This window comes from Pimephales promelas, chromosome 16 (genome assembly GCF_988280905.1).
Source record: "Pimephales promelas chromosome 16, fPimPro1.hap1.1, whole genome shotgun sequence".
Lineage (NCBI taxonomy): Eukaryota > Metazoa > Chordata > Actinopteri > Cypriniformes > Leuciscidae > Pimephales > Pimephales promelas.
In genome coordinates this window covers 14,623,841-14,643,570 of record NC_142784.1, presented here as the reverse complement: position 1 = coordinate 14,643,570, position 19,730 = coordinate 14,623,841, and the positions used below count along the sequence as shown (strand labels likewise).

Genomic DNA, 19,730 nt, shown 5'->3' with positions numbered 1-19,730 from the left:
TTATTACAATTTATCACAATAGTTAGCAAATACTGCTCAATTACACTATTTACAACCTCTAGGCTTATATATGTCCTAATAATGATGTGAGATATTGACTAGCCTATGTCCTCATGATAATCGCAGGAATCAACATCAACAGTGTCAAGATTTAATTGACTCATAATCAACACGATTTGAAGTAAAGTTATAGTTGGGAAGTGCACTGTGTATCAGCTTAAGTTTGTATAAGCACAGTAACTTACCCACGCCATAAGAAATTCGAACCAGACACAGGACTATCGTTACGTGATAAATACACATCACAACACCTGAGTTCAGTTGGCAAACTAGCTCTTGTGCCAAGATAGGCAATAAAAAATAACGAAAACCAAACTAAAATAAACGACTGTTTGTTGGGATGTTACGTTTGTTTCAGCTCTGGTAATCGGAAGCTAGCAAGACATGTGTGGGAATTATTGAACTGGTCTAATTATCAACAATGGATGAACAGCACCGTAAAAAAATGACATACTACAAGCCAGCGCAGCAACATACAACATAGAATGCAAACAAGTTTACAAATAAGAGATTTACTTACAAGTCCATCAGCAAGATCGCCAGGTCAGCAACGCTGGTGCTAGCCTGACCAAGTGGGACTCTTGTCCGGTTTCTAGCACGGTCCGATTCTCTTTTCCTTTTTCTTGACATTCCTGAGTCTGACCGAGTTTTCTTGGATCCGCGCAAGTGGCTTCATATGTTGTTTTTGATGTGTGTGACGTCATTGCCGTAAAGCATTTCACGAGGAACAAGCAGTCACTCTGTGAGGAACAGAGCGCCTGTTCTTACTCAGGTGATTGGAAGCACTATATGTGTGCAGCGTGTGTGCTGTCGCAGAAGAGTCAGCGGAAGCGTTCAGCTCTTGTGCAAAGACCGACTCGGGTAAAGACCTGCGACTCTACCTGCGTGACTCCACCGAGCAAGGACACCTGCAAGGCACTAAAGTATCTCCTTCACCCTTTCCCTTCCTATCTTTTACTTCACTTATCTTTTATTTCCCTTAATCAACATGTACTTTCAATAAATTTCTATTGTCTCTCAACATTGACCCCTCATCATACACAGGAGGCAGTGCAATACTGCTAATCTGCGCCCTATCCCCTTATCCTCACACTCACCTCTCTCTTTCTATGGGTCTATGGAATTGTCAATCAGCAGTCAATAAAGCTGAATTCATTCCAGCCTTTGCATCTCATTCTACTCTTAATATCCTGGGCTTGACTGAGACCTGGATCCATCCAGAAGACTCTGCAACCCCGGCTGCTCTCTCTAACAATTTATCTTTCTCCCACACTCCCCGCCAGTCAGGGAGGGGTGGGGGTTCAGGTACTCTCATTTCTAACAATTGGAAATATTCAACTCTCTTTTCTCTATGCAATAACAACTCATTTGAACGCCATGCTATTACACTTACAACTCCCATTAAGTTCCACATTGTAGTCATATATCGCCCCCAGGTCAACTGGGAAGCTATGTAGAGGAACTGGATGTGCTGCTCTCCTCCTTCCCTGAGGATGACATCCCACTTGTAGTCTTTGGCAACTTCAACATTCATCTAGAGAAGCCATATGCTGCAGACTTCATCTCTCTCCTAGCCTCCTTTAATCTCAAACGGCTCATCACCACAACCAGACAACCAACTGGACCTGGTCTACACATGTAATTGCATCACAAACAATGTCTAAGTGAAACCCCTCAATGTCTCAGATCATTTCCTCATTACCTTCAATCTACAACTTACTACCCACGCACCACCAACTCCACTACCAGTTACTTTCAGGCGAAACCTGAGCACACTTTATCCGTCCCATCTCTCCTCTGCTGTGTCATCTTCTATTCGCTCACCCTCACATTTCTCAGCCCTGGATGTGAATACTGCAACAGATACTTTATGCTCCATTCTAACCTCGTCTTTAGACAACATCTGCCCTCTCTCCACCAGGCCAGCACGCGTTACTACCTCCAACCGCTAGTTATCTGAGGTTCTTCGTGAACACCGGACTGAACTCATTGCAGCGGAGAGGAAATGGCACAAATCAAAAGACAAATCTGACCTCAGTAGGTACCAATCTCTGCACTCTGCCTTTTCCACTGAAGTTCATGCAGCGAAATCTTCATACTTCCACAAAAAGATCAACAGCGACTCTAACACACGTTCACTGTTCAAAACATTCAACACTCTCCTCTGTCCACCTCCACCACCACCCACCTCCTCATTAACTGCTGATGATTTTGCTAACTTCTTCACTAACAAAACTACAACTATCAGCAGTCAGTTCTCAGCATCACACACACAGGAACCCAGACTACCCTCTCCCCCAGCCAACAAACCTCTTCCCTTCCACACTGTATTTTCCCTACAGCATTTAAGCAGGCTTGGGAAACTCCATTGGTTAAAAAATCAACACTGAACACGTCACTCTTATTAAACTACAGACCTGTCTCTCTCCTACCATTCATTGCAAAAACACTTGAACAAGTTGCTTTCAACCAAATATCATCTTTCCTGTCCCTGAACAATCAGCTGGATGTCAACCAATCTGTAGGGAAGAACTACCTGAAGCTGCTAGGGCTAGTTAGATCGCAGTGAACCAGGTGTGTCGGTCAGAACACCACAGAGTGAAGGTTCAGTTTGAATAGATTTATTCTCACTGGTATGCAGGATTGGCATGAGAGGAGGAGACAGCCTTTACATAAACTTTAACAGCTATGGAACTTGAGATCGATAGTGCAGTAGATTGATGAGAGCTTTCGCCAGATGGTATGTAGTTCCTTATTTGTATTTAAGCATGAAGATGATTGCTGTTGCACATGCAAGACTTGGAGGACAATGTCACGATGTGAGCAGGGTAAGTATACTTAATGGAGATCTTGAGTACAGACAGCAAGCCCTGCTTCAACTGACGTGGGTTTGGGTCATAAATGGGCTGAATCACCATTGGCTGGCATAAACATGTTTGGCATGCTCGTAATAAAGGATGTAGATGCTTTATACGATTGTGTGTGTGGTTTCTCTGCAACACACAGAAGCAATACTCAATAATAGCAACATTACAAATCATCATCCACATACTGACATAGGCTGCTCCCCTCATAACAATGATACAATAATACATAAACACTGAATATAACATCTTCCATCATATTTACTTTACTATTTATCTACATTATTTACCATAACAGTATAAACATTATAACTCTATACTTGGAAGATCGACAGATTAATGAACATCGTCAGAACAGCTGTTAACTGCGTCATTACTGATAACGAGCATCAATCAGCAAACATCACGGAACAACACTCACTCTTTATAGGACGCACACGAACACAAGGCATCCACTTGGAAGGCAATAATGATTCTGAAACCCGTCTTCAGCTGTTCGTGATTACCGTAAACCTGATCACTAGCAGCGGCTGATGCAATCTGTCGTCGCACACTAAACGGAAGAGTGAGCAGCTCTTCCGGTAACTCCCTACAGAGTTCATAATAAGAGTCCCAACTAAATAGTGCAACATCGCAATGTTATCACGATCATTAAAGGGCCTTTTGCACAGCCGCCCCCAAATTGCGTGCAATTTGCTCACGTAAAAGGCTCATCCTAAATTTGGACTGTAGAGGGGCATTCCTCATCCTCTTCAGCATCTGGAATGACTGGAAGAGCAATAAGCCGGGCAACTGGCCGAGTATACACTTTGTCTTTAACTTTCACATCCACGGATCGCACATGACCATCTGCACTCGGATGTACTTTAACCACTCTGCCAACTGGCCAAAGTGCCCTGGGGAACTGAGGGTCCATCAACAGGACTACTGAATCCACTGTCAGATCAGCTGGGACACCATGCCACTTCTGCCTACATTGAAGGGTTGGCAGGTAACACCTGATAAACCTTGCCCAGAAGTGATCTGCTATAACTTGGCAGTGTCGCCATCTCCGCCGGCTTAGTCCCTCACTCTTAGGATAGACAACTGGAGGTAGCGCTCCATCAAGCCGCCCCATCAGGAGGACATTAGGAGTCACGGCGTCCAAGTCATCAACACTGGATGAGGTATAGCCCAAAGGTTTGGTATTCAGTATTGCCTCGACTTCCAGTAAGGTAGTATGTAGTACCTCCTCAAAGATAGGCTGAACTCCTAAGACCGTATACAGGGCAGCCTTAACTGACTTGATCTCCCTCTCCCAGGTCCCCCCAAAGTGAGGAGCTGCAGGTGGATTGAAGTGGAAGTCAATCTTCTGCTTTGATAGGAGCTGTTGGAGATCGGATGACATGTTGTTAAAAGACTCACTGAGCTCCTTCTCTCCCGCCTTGAAGTTAGTACCCTGGTCGGAATAAAGTTCAGCTGGAGTGCCTCTTCGAGCAATGAACCGCCTGAGACTCATCAGGAACGAGTCAGCATCCATACTGTGCAGCAAGTCTAGATGCACCGCCCTGGTGGTAAGACACTTATAGATAATGCCCCATCTCTTCTCTGAGCGTCGTCCTATTTTGACCTGGAAAGGCCCGAAGCAGTCGACGCCAGTGGAGTAGAACGGCGGTTTGTATAAGCGTAGACGTGCCACTGGTAGGTCGGCCATCCTCGGGACCAACGGCTTAGACTTCCATCTTCGACACTCCTTGCACTGTTGTTGCACCCTCCGAACTGCCTCCATACCACGGAGAATCCAGAAGACCCGGCGCATCTCGGCGAATACTCGCTCAGGACCCGGATGACAAAGACGAGCATCGTAGTCCTGTGTAAGGAGTTTTGTCGCTGGATGCAAGGGGTCCAGGACAACAGGATGTTTAAATGCAGGGTCCAACCATTCAGCACGTCGGAGTCTTCCTCCTACTCGTATGATTCCTTCATCGGGGTCCAGCTCCGGGGACAGGGTTAGGAGACGACTACTTCGAAGGACCGCTTTCCCTGCCTTTAGGTGACGCAACTCCTCCGGAAAGCACTCAGCCTGAACTCTCCGGAAGATAGTCATCTCTGCCTGCCGGTAGTCGGCCGCTACCAAGGGCTCATCTCGGTCCGCCGCCCCATGTTCCTCCTGCGCTACGGACTCAACCATATCCTTCCAGGACTCGTATGACTGGCCCAGGTGGGTCTTCTGTCTGTCTGCTCTAGATATCACCCCACACGAAGCAGACTTCTTGTACTCTGTGATATCCTCTTCTGGTGCCTTTCCAGGTGAGGGTGGCCATTCAGCAGGTCCCTTGTGAAGGAAGGATGGCCCTTGGCTCCAGCGGTTAGGGATAGTCAATTCTGCCAGGGTTTTCCCACGTGTCACATCATCCGCTGGGTTCTGCGCAGAATTAACATAGCGCCAGGTACTTCCTCCTGTCAGTTCTTGGATCTCGGAGACTCGAGTACCCACGAAAACCTTGAAGCGACATGACTCCGACTGCAACCAGGTTAACACTGTTGTCGAATCACTCCAAAGGATTGTCTGATCTGTCTTCAAGGTCAGCTCTCTCTCGAGTGTCTTCGCCAGTTGGGCAGCGGTCAAGGCGCCACAGAGCTCTAGGCGCGGAATTGAATGCTGTCGCCGGGGTGCTACCCTAGATCTAGCCGCCAGGAATGCCAGGTGAACCTGTCCTTCAGTATCCTCTGTCCTCAGATAGGAGACTGCTCCGTAGGCCCTTTCAGAGGCGTCACTGAACACGTGGATCTGTCTGGAAGCAACCATCTGATCGGTTTGAGCCGAAGCATAGTGCCGGGGTAATGAGACACGTGGCAGTAGGTGTAACTCTGATTCCCACTCCTTCCATGCCTTCTGCAGATCTTGAGGGATTAGTGGGTCGTCCCAGTCACACGGTTTGTCCCACATGCTCTGGACGATCATCTTTGCGCGGGTCGTGTAAGGTGCAATGAATCCTAAGGGATCATATTGCCGGGCGAGCACCTTGTAAATATTCCTCATGGTAAGTGGCCCATACTCCAGAGGTCGGCTCTTGTAGCCTAAGGTGTCTGTCTCCCAATGCCAGCTGAGTCCGAGGGCTGGTTCTGAAAGTCAGAGTTCATCATGCGAAAGCCATCGCTCCATGCTATCGGACCTCGCCTCTGCAGGTAGGTGCCTGAGGACATCAGGTAGGTGGCAGGCCCACTGCCGGATCTCAAACCCTCCAGATGCAAGCACTTCCCTGAGCCGGTCCACGAGCTCCTTAGCTTCCTCTGCCGTGTCCACACTCTGGAGACAGTTGTCAACGTAGAAACAGTGCTCCACTGAATGCCTGACTCCATCTCCTGGACCCCCATGATCTCTCGCGTGCCTTTGGAGAGCGAAGGTGGCACAACACGGTGAACACGCAGTGCCAAATGGTAAGACCTGCCACTCGAAGACATCAGGTAGGTTTTTCCTCTTCATGTACCTCCAGATAAACCTGAGGAGCGACCGATCTTCTGGTAAAAGCTGTACCTGGTGGAACATGCTTCTGATGTCACCACTGACTGCTACTGCACGTTCTCTGAAGCGCAGTAAAACGCCCAGGAGAGAGGCTCCCAATGTCGGTCCGGAAAGGAGGGTATCATTGAGGCTACGACCTCGGAATTGGAAGGAGCAGTTAAACACCAAACGACTCTTACCGTTGTGGCTCACTAAATGGTGGGGTATATACCATGACTCATCTTTGGTTGAGGTTTCCCTTTGGTTAATCTTCTTGACTGCTCCTGTCTCCACCAACTTGTGGATCGCAGCACAATACTCATCGGCTCGTAGAGGGTCCCGAGCCAAGCGTCTCTCCAAACTTCTGAGGCTGGGTACCACAGCTTCCATCGGAGCTTGGAGAGGGGGGATATCTCGCTTCCGTAGTAGAGGTGTGGCATATCTGTGGACTCCTGCGACCTGTACTCGCCTTGTCTTGACCTCTAGGAGCTCCACTGCTTCCTTGTCCTGCATCGACCGCATTGCCAGTTTAACGCTCTGGTATGGCTGTGTGTCCATCTTCCAAAGCTTCTCCACGTTCTGCATCAACTCCATCGTCTGGGGTGAGACACTAGTGAAGAGACACTGCTGGGTGCTTGGTGCCCACTGTGTAAGATGTGCTGGTCCTTGAAGAGTCCATCCCAGTCTCGTGCGAATGGCTGCCGGACCTCCAGGAGGGCCCATTTTTACTGGCTCGATAGGGTTGAGTAGATGGGGGTAGTCAGCGCCAATTAACACGAGCGGCTTAACATGATTGAATGCCTCGAGGGGGAGATCCGCCAGGTGCTTGTACTTCCTCTTCAAGCTTGCGATGGGGTAGGAGTGGTCTGCTAGACCCAAGCGTTGAGAGGTGAAGGCCTCCACTATCCGGAAGGTTCGCTTAGGATTAGTAGAGGATGATATTTTAAATGAGACAGCAGCTCCCTTCAGGGTTTGAACTTCCTGCCTGATAGTGCGGAGAGCCAGGTCCTCAGGTTTCTTCTCCAAACCCAACTTATCGACGGCCTCGGGGAGCAGCATTGTGCGCTCAGAACCATCGTCCAAAACTGCGTAAGTGTCTAATGTCCTGTCCTTGTTGCGCAGGAGAACTCTGACGACTTTCAGTAGTACACGAGAGTGGGCCGATGGTCTGTCCAGGTAGAGGACTTCTGTGCTAGTGCTCACCAGACAACTTTCCGCCTTTGGTAGCTCAGCCTTGGGGCGTGCATTGGCGTCATGCAAGACCCGCAGATGCTTCCCTTGACACACCTCACAGAGTTTCTTGAGGTCGCATTGAGCAGCCTGATGTGCTCTCCCGCATCTCCAACATCTCTTATTCACTCGGATCCACTCAATGACCTCCTCCTTTGTGAGTCTCTGAACGGCTGGACAGCTATTCAAGAAGTGCTCTGTGTCCTCACAGTATGGACAGTAGGGTTTTGATTTGCTCTTCCATTTTGGCTTAGATGAGCTCTGACCCTCCTGTCTCAATCCTCGGTTGGACGTATTGCTCTCTGCTCCATGCAGCACCGTAGCTACTGGCTTGCTCCGTCGCTTCTCAGCTCGAGGTCCTGACAGCCCTTGGATACGGATGTCTGAAGGGTTGTCGTAACCCTGACACCACGACTCGTATTGGAGCCATTCCGCCAGGTCGAGCAGTGTATGGGTATGTCCGGGACGATGGAACATCTGGCGTCTGAAGTTCGCTCTCATCTCCATCGGAAGCTTGGTGAGGAGTCGTGCCACATGTGAGCCACATCTCAGCTCCACTTCTCCATCTGGACCCAGTGTCTGTAGCATACCCACGAGTGACTGTACATGCAGAGAGAACCTCTCAAAGGCAGCTACATCTCCTCTTTTGATCTCAGACGAATCCATCACTGCAGCGATCCTCTGCAAAGCCACATGGTGCGGCTGGCCGAACTTCTCGGTAAGCGCTGCCATGGTGTCGGTGTATGGCCGAGGTGAGTTAATGAAGGAGTCGGCAATGATGCAGGCCTCTTCAAGTTTCACGTGATCAACCAGTATCTGATACTTGAAAAGCTCTGTAGCGTCAGTGGGTAGCAGGTTTGCTAAGGCTAATTTAAGCCGAGAGAACTCCATCGGATCCTTATGGACGAAGAAAGGAATTCTTGGTGCTGGCCCCCTGTACTCTCCTCCTCCTAGAGTCACCGATGCCGGCGGGAACTGTCTGCCTCGAGCAAGGTAAGGTTGGCTTGTACCAGGCCTGGCTGGGGTCTGAGTCAGAGATCCCGCCTCTGTGCGATACATTCTGGGCTGCGGCTGGGACATGGCCATGTAGGGCTCTGGCCCCTGAGTGTAAGACTGGACGTAGTGCTGTTCAGGACCTCGTTTAGGTTGAGGGCTGTTCAAGCTACGAGGGGTAGAATGTGGCCGACTATGAGCTGGGACACTGGAAGTCACGCTATCCCTCATTAACTGTAACTCGCTCATCATTCTGTCTATGACGGTGACCATACGCTGTTCCTTGGCAACCGCAGATGGTGGAGGGTAGTCAAACGAAGGCCATGGTGGAGGGGGCAGTCCTTCATCATACTCCTCTTCCTCTAACGTTAATGAGTCACACGATAATGGAAGGGGTGGCACTGGCCATCGCTCTGTGGACGGATCCCGCTGCTCTGCTCCTGACACTCTGGCTGAGGCTGCTGACTCACACGATTCCCTTCTATCATCATGAGGTGAGGCTAAATCATACTGCATGCTCCCCCTGTGTAACCTGCTCGGTTCATCCTCCATGTAGGCCATAGGGGCATGTGGCCATTCAAGGGTCATGTCGTTAATGCTCTCCCCAGAGTTCGTGGAATAATCATCCCGTGCATTGGGGAGTCTACTCCACTTTACATGAGGCTGTGAACTCCACTCTTTCCTTGTCGGCGCAAGGAAAGGTAGCGGGCTACCTTGTGAGTCATGTATCTTCGGTCGCGCTACACTGACCTCATAATCTTTCAAATAGGATGGCTGCCTTAACTGCCGCCTGGGCCGAGTGGATGGGGCCCACACTGCTTCATCACTCTGTTGCATGCTCCCAGCACAGCTGCGATCCGGCTCGAAGGACCACAAAATGTAGCGAAGAACTACCTGAAGCTGCTAGGGCTAGTTAGATCGCAGTGAACCAGGTGTGTCGGTCAGAACACCACAGAGTGAAGGTTCAGTTTGAATAGATTTATTCTCACTGGTATGCAGGATTGGCATGAGAGGAGGAGACAGCCTTTAAATAAACTTTAACAGCTATGGAACTTGAGATCGATAGTGCAGTAGATTGATGAGAGCTTTCGCCAGATGGTATGTAGTTCCTTATTTGTATTTAAGCATTAAGATGATTGCTGTTGCACATGCAAGACTTGGAGGACAATGTCACGATGTGAGCAGGGTAAGTATACTTAATGGAGATCTTGAGTACAGACAGCAAGCCCTGCTTCAACTGACGTGGGTTTGGGTCATAAATGGGCTGAATCACCATTGGCTGGCATAAACATGTTTGGCATGCTCGTAATAAAGGATGTAGATGCTTTATACGATTGTGTGTGTGGTTTCTCTGCAACACACAGAAGCAATACTCAATAATAGCAACATTACAAATCATCATCCACATACTGACATAGGCTGCTCCCCTCATAACAATGATACAATAATACATAAACACTGAATATAACATCTTCCATCATATTTACTTTACTATTTATCTACATTATTTACCATAACAGTATAAACATTATAACTCTATACTTGGAAGATCGACAGATTAATGAACATCGTCAGAACAGCTGTTAACTGCGTCATTACTGATAACGAGCATCAATCAGCAAACATCACGGAACAACACTCACTCTTTATAGGACGCACACGAACACAAGGCATCCACTTGGAAGGCAATAATGATTCTGAAACCCGTCTTCAGCTGTTCGTGATTACCGTAAACCTGATCACTAGCAGCGGCTGATGCAATCTGTCGTCGCACACTAAACGGAAGAGTGAGCAGCTCTTCCGGTAACTCCCTACAGAGTTCATAATAAGAGTCCCAACTAAATAGTGCAACATCGCAATGTTATCACGATCATTAAAGGGCCTTTTGCACACAATCAGGCTTCAAGAAAGGGCATTCAACCGAGACTGCATTGCTCTCGGTCACCGAAGCCTTGCGGATCGCTAAAACTGCTTCCAAATCATCAGTCCTTATCCTCCTGGATCTGTCTGCTGCATTCAACACTGTGAATCATCAGATCCTTCTGTCCACCCTCTCATCACTGGCCATCAGAGGAACTTCCATCCACTGGTTTGAGTCCTATCTCACAGGTCCTTTAGGGTCGCATGGAGAGGCAAGGTATCCAAAGCACATCTACTGACCACAGGAGCTCCCCAGGGTTCTGTTCTTGGACCGCTCCTTTTCTCCATTTACACCACATGGTTTCTCTTACCATTGCTATGCAGATGACACCCAGCTCTACCTCTCATTTCAACTAGATGATCCCACAGTACCTGCACGAATCTCAAGCTCTCTGGCTGATATCTCGGCATGGATGAAGGAACATCACCTGCAGCTCAACCTGGCTAAGACTGAGCTTCTCATCCTCCCTGCCAATCCATCTCTACAGCACAACTTCACTATCCAGCTAGATTCTTCCTCAATCACCCCATCAAGGTCAGTCAGAAATCTTGGAGTAACCTTTGATGATCAGCTGACCTTCACAGACCACATTTCAAAGACAGCTAGATCATGCAGGTTTGCTATGTACAACATCAAGAAGATCAGGCCCTTCCTAACTGAGCATGCAACACAACTTCTCGTTCAGGCCCTAGTCATTTCTTGGCTTGATTACTGCACTGCTCTTCTGGCTGGACTTCCATCATGCGCTATTAAACCTCTACAAATGATCCAAAATGCTGCAGCTCGTCTGGTCTTCAACGAGCCCAAAAGGACCCACGTCACTCCTCTGTTCATCTCTTTGCACTGGCTGCCACTCGCATCAAGCTCAGAGCGTTGACACTTGCGTACACATTGGCCACAGGATCAGCTCCCTCCTACTTCCACTCATTACTACAAGTCTACATCCCTAGCAGAAGCCTACGATCAGTCAATGAGCGACGGCTCATGGTACCATCACAGAGAGCCTCAAAATCACTTTCCAGAACATTCTCATTCACGGTACCATGCTGGTGGAATGATCTCCCCACCCTCATCTGGAATGCAGAATCCCTGTATTTAAAAGACAACTGAAAACTCTTCTCTTCCGTGAGCACTTAACATAAAAAAATAAAAATAAAAAAATATTTCTTTTAAATCCTTGAATCCTTGCTTATGTGGCTTATACTACTCCGTGCAATGTCTGAACTTCGTATTTTGAGCACTTGCGCTGTTTTTGCCTCTTCACAATGACTCACTTGGTGTAGTCCTCATTTTTAAGTCTCTTTGGATAAAAAAAGTCTGCTAAATGACTAAATGTAAATGTAATGTAAATGTGATTCTCGCGAGATTTGTCAGGGGCGCCGCTCTCAAACTTGCATTGCTGGTTTTTCAGGCAGCGTCCTCATCAAACTTTACTACCAGGATGATTCGCCCTACTATGACTTTGTTTACCACCGAAACAACTTTGAAGCTGTTATATTAAGGTACAGATCTTGCATAGTGTGCCTTTAACACTCCAGCAGGCAGCCCACCATTATTAAAATCCTGGGGTTCTAAAAAAGAACAATGGGAGCATTTTTTATGGGAGCAATTTTCTTTTACATGCTCAGAAGTGTGAATGAATGGAACAATGAAGCAGGGGTTTTCTCAGATTTCTCAGTCTTTAAGTATCTCATGTATTGCATTGTGTATTGTGAGGAAGTTCAAAGAGCCTTTATTGTCTTAACCTGCATTGTGAACCGGGTATACTGTACACATTATAATGTTAACAACATTAACATTCAAAATAAAGCCTAAACAGCTAGAATTAAATTCAGCTTGGATCAAAATTATTTTGGTTACATTTTATCTTGATATAGTCCACTTTGGACATAAGTAACTTTACAAATACATGTCAACTTAGTCTGAGTATTAGTAGAATGTTAGGTTAGGGTTAGTAGAATAAGTTAACACGTACATGAATGTGTCACTAATGGTCAGTCTGATGTAGATATTAAAGGGATAGTTCACCCCAAAATTTTAATTCAGTCATCTTTTACCCTCAAGTTGTTGCAAACCAACACACATCACATCCAAAGACGTCATCTAACTGATGCTTTTAACCATACGTCAACATCCGACGTTTTAGGGTGCCCTTTAATGTCAGTTAGATGACGATCCTAGGGCGTCATCTAACTGACGCTTTACCTTTAGCGTCAGTTAGATGAGGCGGGTAGGTTTAGGTCTGGGGTAGGGTTAGGATTAGATAGAGTCATCTAACTGACGTTAAAGGTTACCCTAAAACGTCGGATGTTGACGTATGGTCAAAAGCGTCAGTTAGATGACGTCTTGGGATGAGAACGGGTATTAGTTGCTTTGTTCTGTTGAACACAAAAGAAGATAAAGATTGTCGGTAGTCAGACAGTAGCCATTGACGTCCACGTAAGAAAAAAACACTATGCAAGTCAGCTGTCTGCTTTAACAACATTATTTAAAATATCTTATGTGTTTGTAGACTTGGAATTAAGCCTTTCCCCCCGTTATTATTTGATTCACGGAACCGGAAGTGGAAACCAGTTATCTCGCCAAGAAAAGTATTTATTCTTCAAACATATCAAACAAAGGAGAGAAATTTGAGGAATGTTGTAATCGTGCCAGGTCTATGAGTTCCTGGTGTTTCTCTGACATAGTTCAGTAAGATTGAGCTTAAATACAGTACAACAATGAGCGACTTTCAACTTCCTTGTAAGCAAGAAAAACATGTAGCTTATGTTTAAAAATGGGAACGTATAACTCATGCTTACACATGGCACAATCCACTTATCCATATTAATCCATATTAAGAAACTATTACATTTAGCAAAACATGCATCAGTTGAAAAACATTCCTTTCCTTGTAAAGAACATGCCAACTGCAAATTTGAAGTATCATCATTGGAACACCGCTCATCCTATGCTCAGTGATCATATGTTGCATTGCACACATACCTCTAGGAAAATATATAATTTTCCCAGCTCCCATCCCTGTTTCTAAAATATGATCCTTAAACCATGCAATCGATAGTCTAACTTAAGCATTTTAAACTTCATAAGATAATACAACTGATTACTAATAAAAAATAATAATACAGATACATATTATTAAATAATTAAATTATGCAGACTGATCTCATGAAGTAGCGTGTGTATGACACGCCAATTCGTATTTCCATTTTTGGCGTGCTATCAAGACGCATAATCGCTTTTCAGCATGTTTATGAACGCCGTTGACATAACGTTATATAAATATATGACTTACCTCAACCCCGTCCCTAAACCTAACCGTCACTGGGGTTAATGGCATTTATGACTGTTCCCTCACCATCCTAGGAAAGAAAAAGATATGACTTACCTCAACCCCATCCCTAAACTTAACCGTCACTGGGGTTAATGGCATTTATGACTGGAGATTTGACGTCGTGTACAGACACGCGGAATGACGCGGACGTTAATGGCGTAGACATACACGCAAACACGCGGATAGCTCAAAATGTGTAGAGATAACACGCCACTTGACTCGAAAGTGGCGTGTATGTTTACGCTAAAGTCATGATGTCATGTTGAAATTATGTTAAAATATAACATTTTAGTCTTCAGTGTTTAACAGAACAAAGAAATGCTTACAGGTTTGGAACAACACTAGGTAGGGTGAGTTATTGATGACAATATTTAAATTTTGGGGGGAATTATCCCTTTTAGTAGACAATCTACAAGTACTCTAATGACTGGTAGTTGACATGTAGTTACCTGATTATTAAACATTTGAATTAATATAAAACTGACCTTGTGCAGAGTTGCATCAAACATAATAAATCTTCCACTCATAAATATGTATAACCAATGGACTGTGACGATGTTCGGCTGGATTGTCACTAGAGGGCGCTCCACCCCTGCGCCATGCCTGGGACTGATCACGCACACACGCCTGTTTTCACTAACCACCCTCTCACCTGCATCGAGTTCCTCAAGCAGCTCCACTCTCATTTATACCCCATTCACTATCACTGTTTGCAAAGTCTTGTTTTACTGTTATGGACATCACCAAGCTTTTCTGAGTCTAATCTAGTCCAGTCTGTGTCTGACCCATCGCCTGTTTCATGGATTCCGTTTCGTCTGCTGCCTGCCTCGGTCTTCCCGCCTGGTTATCGGACTCTTGAGTATTACCTTGTCTCCTATGCTGTCTGCTCTCTGTGACCATAGCCTGTCTGAATACCCTGTAAATAAACTCACGCTTATTTATTTTGGGATTTCGGATCACTCTGAGTCTGGTGTTTCATGACATGGACAGAGAGCTTTTTTTTTGTAGATTACCAATAAACAAGGAAACAAAAAAGATGAATAAACAATAAATAAACCAAACCAATAAAAACAAAAATTGTTAGTATCAGCAGTATGTGACAAACATTACTCAACTGTATCAGTAAAGAAAATTGAGTGAACTACTGGATTGGATTATTGTCTTGGAGCATAAGGCTGTCACTGAGAGTGCGCCTTCACCTCTCTCCGGTCTCACCCGTTTCTTGTCAACTGAGTTCTAGAACTGCAATTCCCATCATTCTCCTCTGCTATCATTAGGATCCATCCCTTCCTAGTTTCTCCATTCAGTGTCATCACTTCCACCTGTTAATCATCACCTACCCTTTATCTGGACTGCTCAGTTCATTGTTCCCTCTGAGTCTGGTGTTTCATGACATCGACAGAGCGCTGACTTTTTTTTTAGATTACCAATAAACAAGGAAACAAAAATGATTAATAATAAATAAACCAAACCAATAAAAACAAAAATTGTCAGTATCAGCTGTATGTGACAAATATTGCTCAACTGAATCAGTAAAGAAAATTGAGTGAACTACTGGATTATTGTCATGGAGCGCAAGGCTGTCACTGAGCGCGCGCCTTCACCTCTCTCCGGTCTCGCCCGCTCATTGTCACCTGAGTTCCAGAACGGCAATTCCCAGCATTTCCCTCTGATATCATTAGGATCCATCCATCCATCCATCCCTTCCCCTCTGATATCATTAGGATCCATCACTTTCACCTGTTAATCATCACCTACCCTTTATCTGGACTGCTCCGTTCTTTGTTCCTTCCTTGTTCCTTGTTGTCTTGTTTTGCCACGCTGCATGTTGCTACGTGTTTCTTTGATGTTTTATGTCAGTGATTCCTTGTTTTCTTACCTCTTTCAATTAAGTGCAGCAGATGGATCCGACTGCCCCCGCCCCATCATTACAGAAGATGTCGCCTACTTCCAGCGTCTTGCTTCCGAGGGTTTCCTCACAGGCATCTGTGTTAATCGCACACTTTTCACACCCAGTCTCTTCGCTAATCCACCAGCCAGCACGGATTTCGAGGCCATGCAGGTCTGTTTCACACATCTCACCACAGAGGACCGTGAGAGAAGGAGGCGGAATAAATTGTGCCTGTACTGTGCTCAAGCCAGCCATCAAAGAACTTCTTGTCCTGTGAGAGCCAGATCCAGAGATCCTTCTGCGGTGAGTTTGATTAATTCTCCCTGCTCTCTCAGTCTCGAAGTTTCCTTAGTTTTAATAGAAGTATTTGCGAAACAAGGGCTTTAATTGAGTCTGGAGCCGCTGGGAATTTCATCGATTTGGAGTTTGCCTTGTCTAATCATCTCTCTCTCATCCCTTGTAAGTCCCATGTGGCAGTGGCAGCCCTGGATGGATGCCCCCTGGCAGGGGGGCGGGTGGGCTTCCAGTGGTTTTTCGAATGCACTTAACCATTTAATTATGATGTGGGCGACCGGGAGCTTCTGGCCATGAAAGCGGCCTTGGAGGAGTGGAGGCACTGGTTGGAGGGTGCAAGTTAATCTTTTCACCATCTTCACAGACCACAGAAATCTAGAATATATCAGCTCTGCCAAGCGACTGAATGCTCGTCAAGCTCACTGGTTACGGTTCTTCTCCCGATTCAATATCAAGATCATGTACAGACCTGGGTCCAAGAACAGGAAGGTTGATGCTCTGTCTCGCCAGTTCGAGGATTTCAACTAACCGGGTACTAGAGATCCTGGACTCCAGACGCTGCGGCGGGGTATTGCAATATTTGATTGCCTGGGAGGCCTACGGGCCCAAGGAAAGTTCCTGGGTTAGGTCTCAGGACGTCCTGGACCCGGTTCTTCTTACCACTTACTATCACACTCAACCAAATCGTCCAGCTCCAAGACCCTGTGGAAGACCGTGTCATCGCCCAGGTCCTCGCTTCCGGAGCAGCTCGCAAGAGGGGGGCTCTGTCACTGAGCGCGTGGCTGTCACTGAGTGCGCACCTTCACCTCTCTCTGGTCTCACCCCCTCCTTGTCACCTGAATTCTAGAACTGCAATTCCCAGCATTTCCCTCTGCTATCATTAGGATCCATCCCTGTCTGGTTTTTCCATTCAGTATCATCACTTCCACCTGTTAATCATCAGCTACCCTCATTTGTTTGACCTTTCTAAGGCTGACGAGCTTAGAGTAGTTAACACTTATTTTAAACACTGTTACTAACCCCAAACATTTATCTGTGCACTGCACATTTTATGTTTTCTGTCGCTTTTGTTAGCTCTCACTTTTTGGATGTAATTATACATTATTATACATACTTCTATTGTTGAGTATAATGTTTAATTAAATTACAAAATACATTCCACTTCTATTCTGATTATAATGTTTAATTAAATTACAAAAAAACATACCACTCCAAAGTCTGAAATGTCCTGTGAAATCCATGCTTGCAAAGTTTTTATATGAAATCTGTTCCCTTTCGAGGGAACTCGCATTGCGTCAAGAATCGAAACATTGTGGAATGCCTTCAGTGTGACCCGTCTGAAGCCAGCCGGCGTCTTCACACGTGGAGTTCTCAAATGGAGCTGGTGGATGATGTTAAGATGGCTTCAGCCCTTTCTTAACAATCAGCAGCCAGCTCCATTGGTCCCGTTCAGGAGTCCACCCAGGATGAGGACCCGATGCTCAAACTATCTGGTTCCAAAGAGTTAGATATTATGGGCATCAAGGTAGGAGAGGATTTGCCACCTCATTCTCCTGCCTTCGATGAGCTGCTGGAGGTTGTGACCAGGGCAGTAACCAAATTAAATATTGAATGGCCATCAGAAAAGCAGGAAGCGGCCAAAACAGCAAGCTAGATGAGCACTTCCTGCAAACCCGGTCACAGCCTTCACGCCGGAGCCTCCCATTCTTCACTGAACCAGACTATGCAGACTGGTGCACCAGGTTCTTCTGTGGGCCCAAGGCAAACTACTCTCAGTAAGATGGAGACTCCACCCCGAGACGGTAAAGTTGATATGGAGTTTGGTCAGGCAGAAGTGGATCTGTTCGCCTCTCACCAGAACACACAGTGTCCACTCTGGTTTTCCCTCATGCATCCAGCTCCCTTGGAACTGGATGCTATGGTGCTGGCATGGCCAACGAAACGCCTGTACGCATTTTCCCCGATTGCCTTCCACACTCCTCTAGGGGTGGGCACTATGGGGAGACACCCATTTCAAGTATGTTTCCTTCGTGGATCTAGTAGGATAAAGCCTGTCGTCCCGACGTGGGACCTGGGAGAGATTCTTGAAGGCATATCCCTGGCACCCTCCGAACCCTTGGATGAGGTGTCCGAGAAATTTGTAACCCTGAAGGTAGCCTTTCTGCTAGCTATTACATCCATATAGAGAGTGGGGGACCTGCAGGTGCTATCTGTTGCTCCATCTTGCCTCAAGTCCACTCCTGGCAGAGTGAGAGCCATTCTTCACCCCAGACCTGGCTATGTGCCTAAGGTGCCTTCAAATGTTGCACCTTACATTTTTTTGTCTATGATCTTAGGAGCATTTCATCCTCCACCACATTAGTCGGCTGATCAAGCTAAGCTACATCTATTATGCCTGGAGGAAGTCGGACCAGTTACTTGTGTGCTTTGGGTCACCTAAGTAGGGTTCCCCTGCCTCTAAACAAACTATTAGCAGATGGATAGTAGAGGCTATTTCTTCAGCGTACAAGGGGCACGGTTTGCCTTCGCTTCTCCTGAAAAGAGCTCACTCAACTAGAGAAGTGGCATTCTCTAAAGCCCTGCTAGAAGGGGTCTCCGTCCAAGAGGTCTGTGATGCCGCCAGCTGGGCCTCCCCACACATCTTCATTAAACATTAAAGAATGGATCTGCCCTCTACACCGGTTTCACAAGTTCTCTCGTCTTAAGTGTGCCAGATTGCTTCACACCAGGGCGGATCCTAGTCAGTGTGGCGCAGTGGGCATTTCGTTCCCCAATGTGTCGATTCTCAATGCAGCGCGAGTTCTCAGGTTACGACGCTGCGTCCCTCAGCCACTTCCTGCAATCCTGACAACAACCTGCTTTGACGTATCAGAAGCTGACGCTGTTGATCCGGCGTTCTTTTATAGCTTCTGCATCGCCGTCACATGGAACATCATGAGTGACTTAATGACGCAATACCAATCAGGATTGGACTAGTTCTATACTGGCTTCAGACGCATCACGCTGAAGGCATTCCACAATGTGTTGATTCCTTTCTCAGGGAATGAGGGTTCCCAGACGTAACCCGAAACGTTCTGCACGATCCTCTTGTTAATTAACATTGCAGGGTCCGACTCATGCTCAAATTGGTTTGAAATTGATACCATTATTGAAATGGACACAAGGGAAGAACTCGTTATGGAGGGGCGGGACATTTCCCAAATCACAACTTATTGAGCCAGCTAACCTATCACAGCACATTTCATATTTCGGAACTGAAAGAGGGGAAAACAACGCATCTAAAGAGACTGGAGAGAGAGAGGAGCTGTAATAATGTAAAATATGTGAAAAATAATGATTTTTTTTTAACAATCAAGCATGAAAACATATTCTTTTCTAGTATACCCCAAAAACAAAATCAAGACTTCATAAAAGGCCGTAATAGGACCCCTTTAAAAGAACGTGTTCGACTGTCCTTAATATTTTTTAAATTTTAAACTCCCTGTGGTGTTAAAGAAACTGATGTTATTAGTACTTCAAGTTTCACTTAAGCCCAGCTCTCATAACTAATATAATCATACTGTGAAATAATCCCACAATTTCACTCCCTTCCTCTTCAGTATCAGGTTGAATAGATTGCCAGGTTGAATATAGGATTAGTTCGAATTACAGATTTACGG

At 46.2% G+C, this 19,730-nt stretch overlaps 1 pseudogene; it reads left to right on the top strand.

The window, feature by feature from the left end:
* Window positions 1–849: 849 nt before the first annotated feature.
* LOC120478766 (uncharacterized) lies at window positions 850–17,725 on the top strand (annotated as a pseudogene).
* The last annotated feature ends 2,005 nt before the right edge of the window (window positions 17,726–19,730 follow it).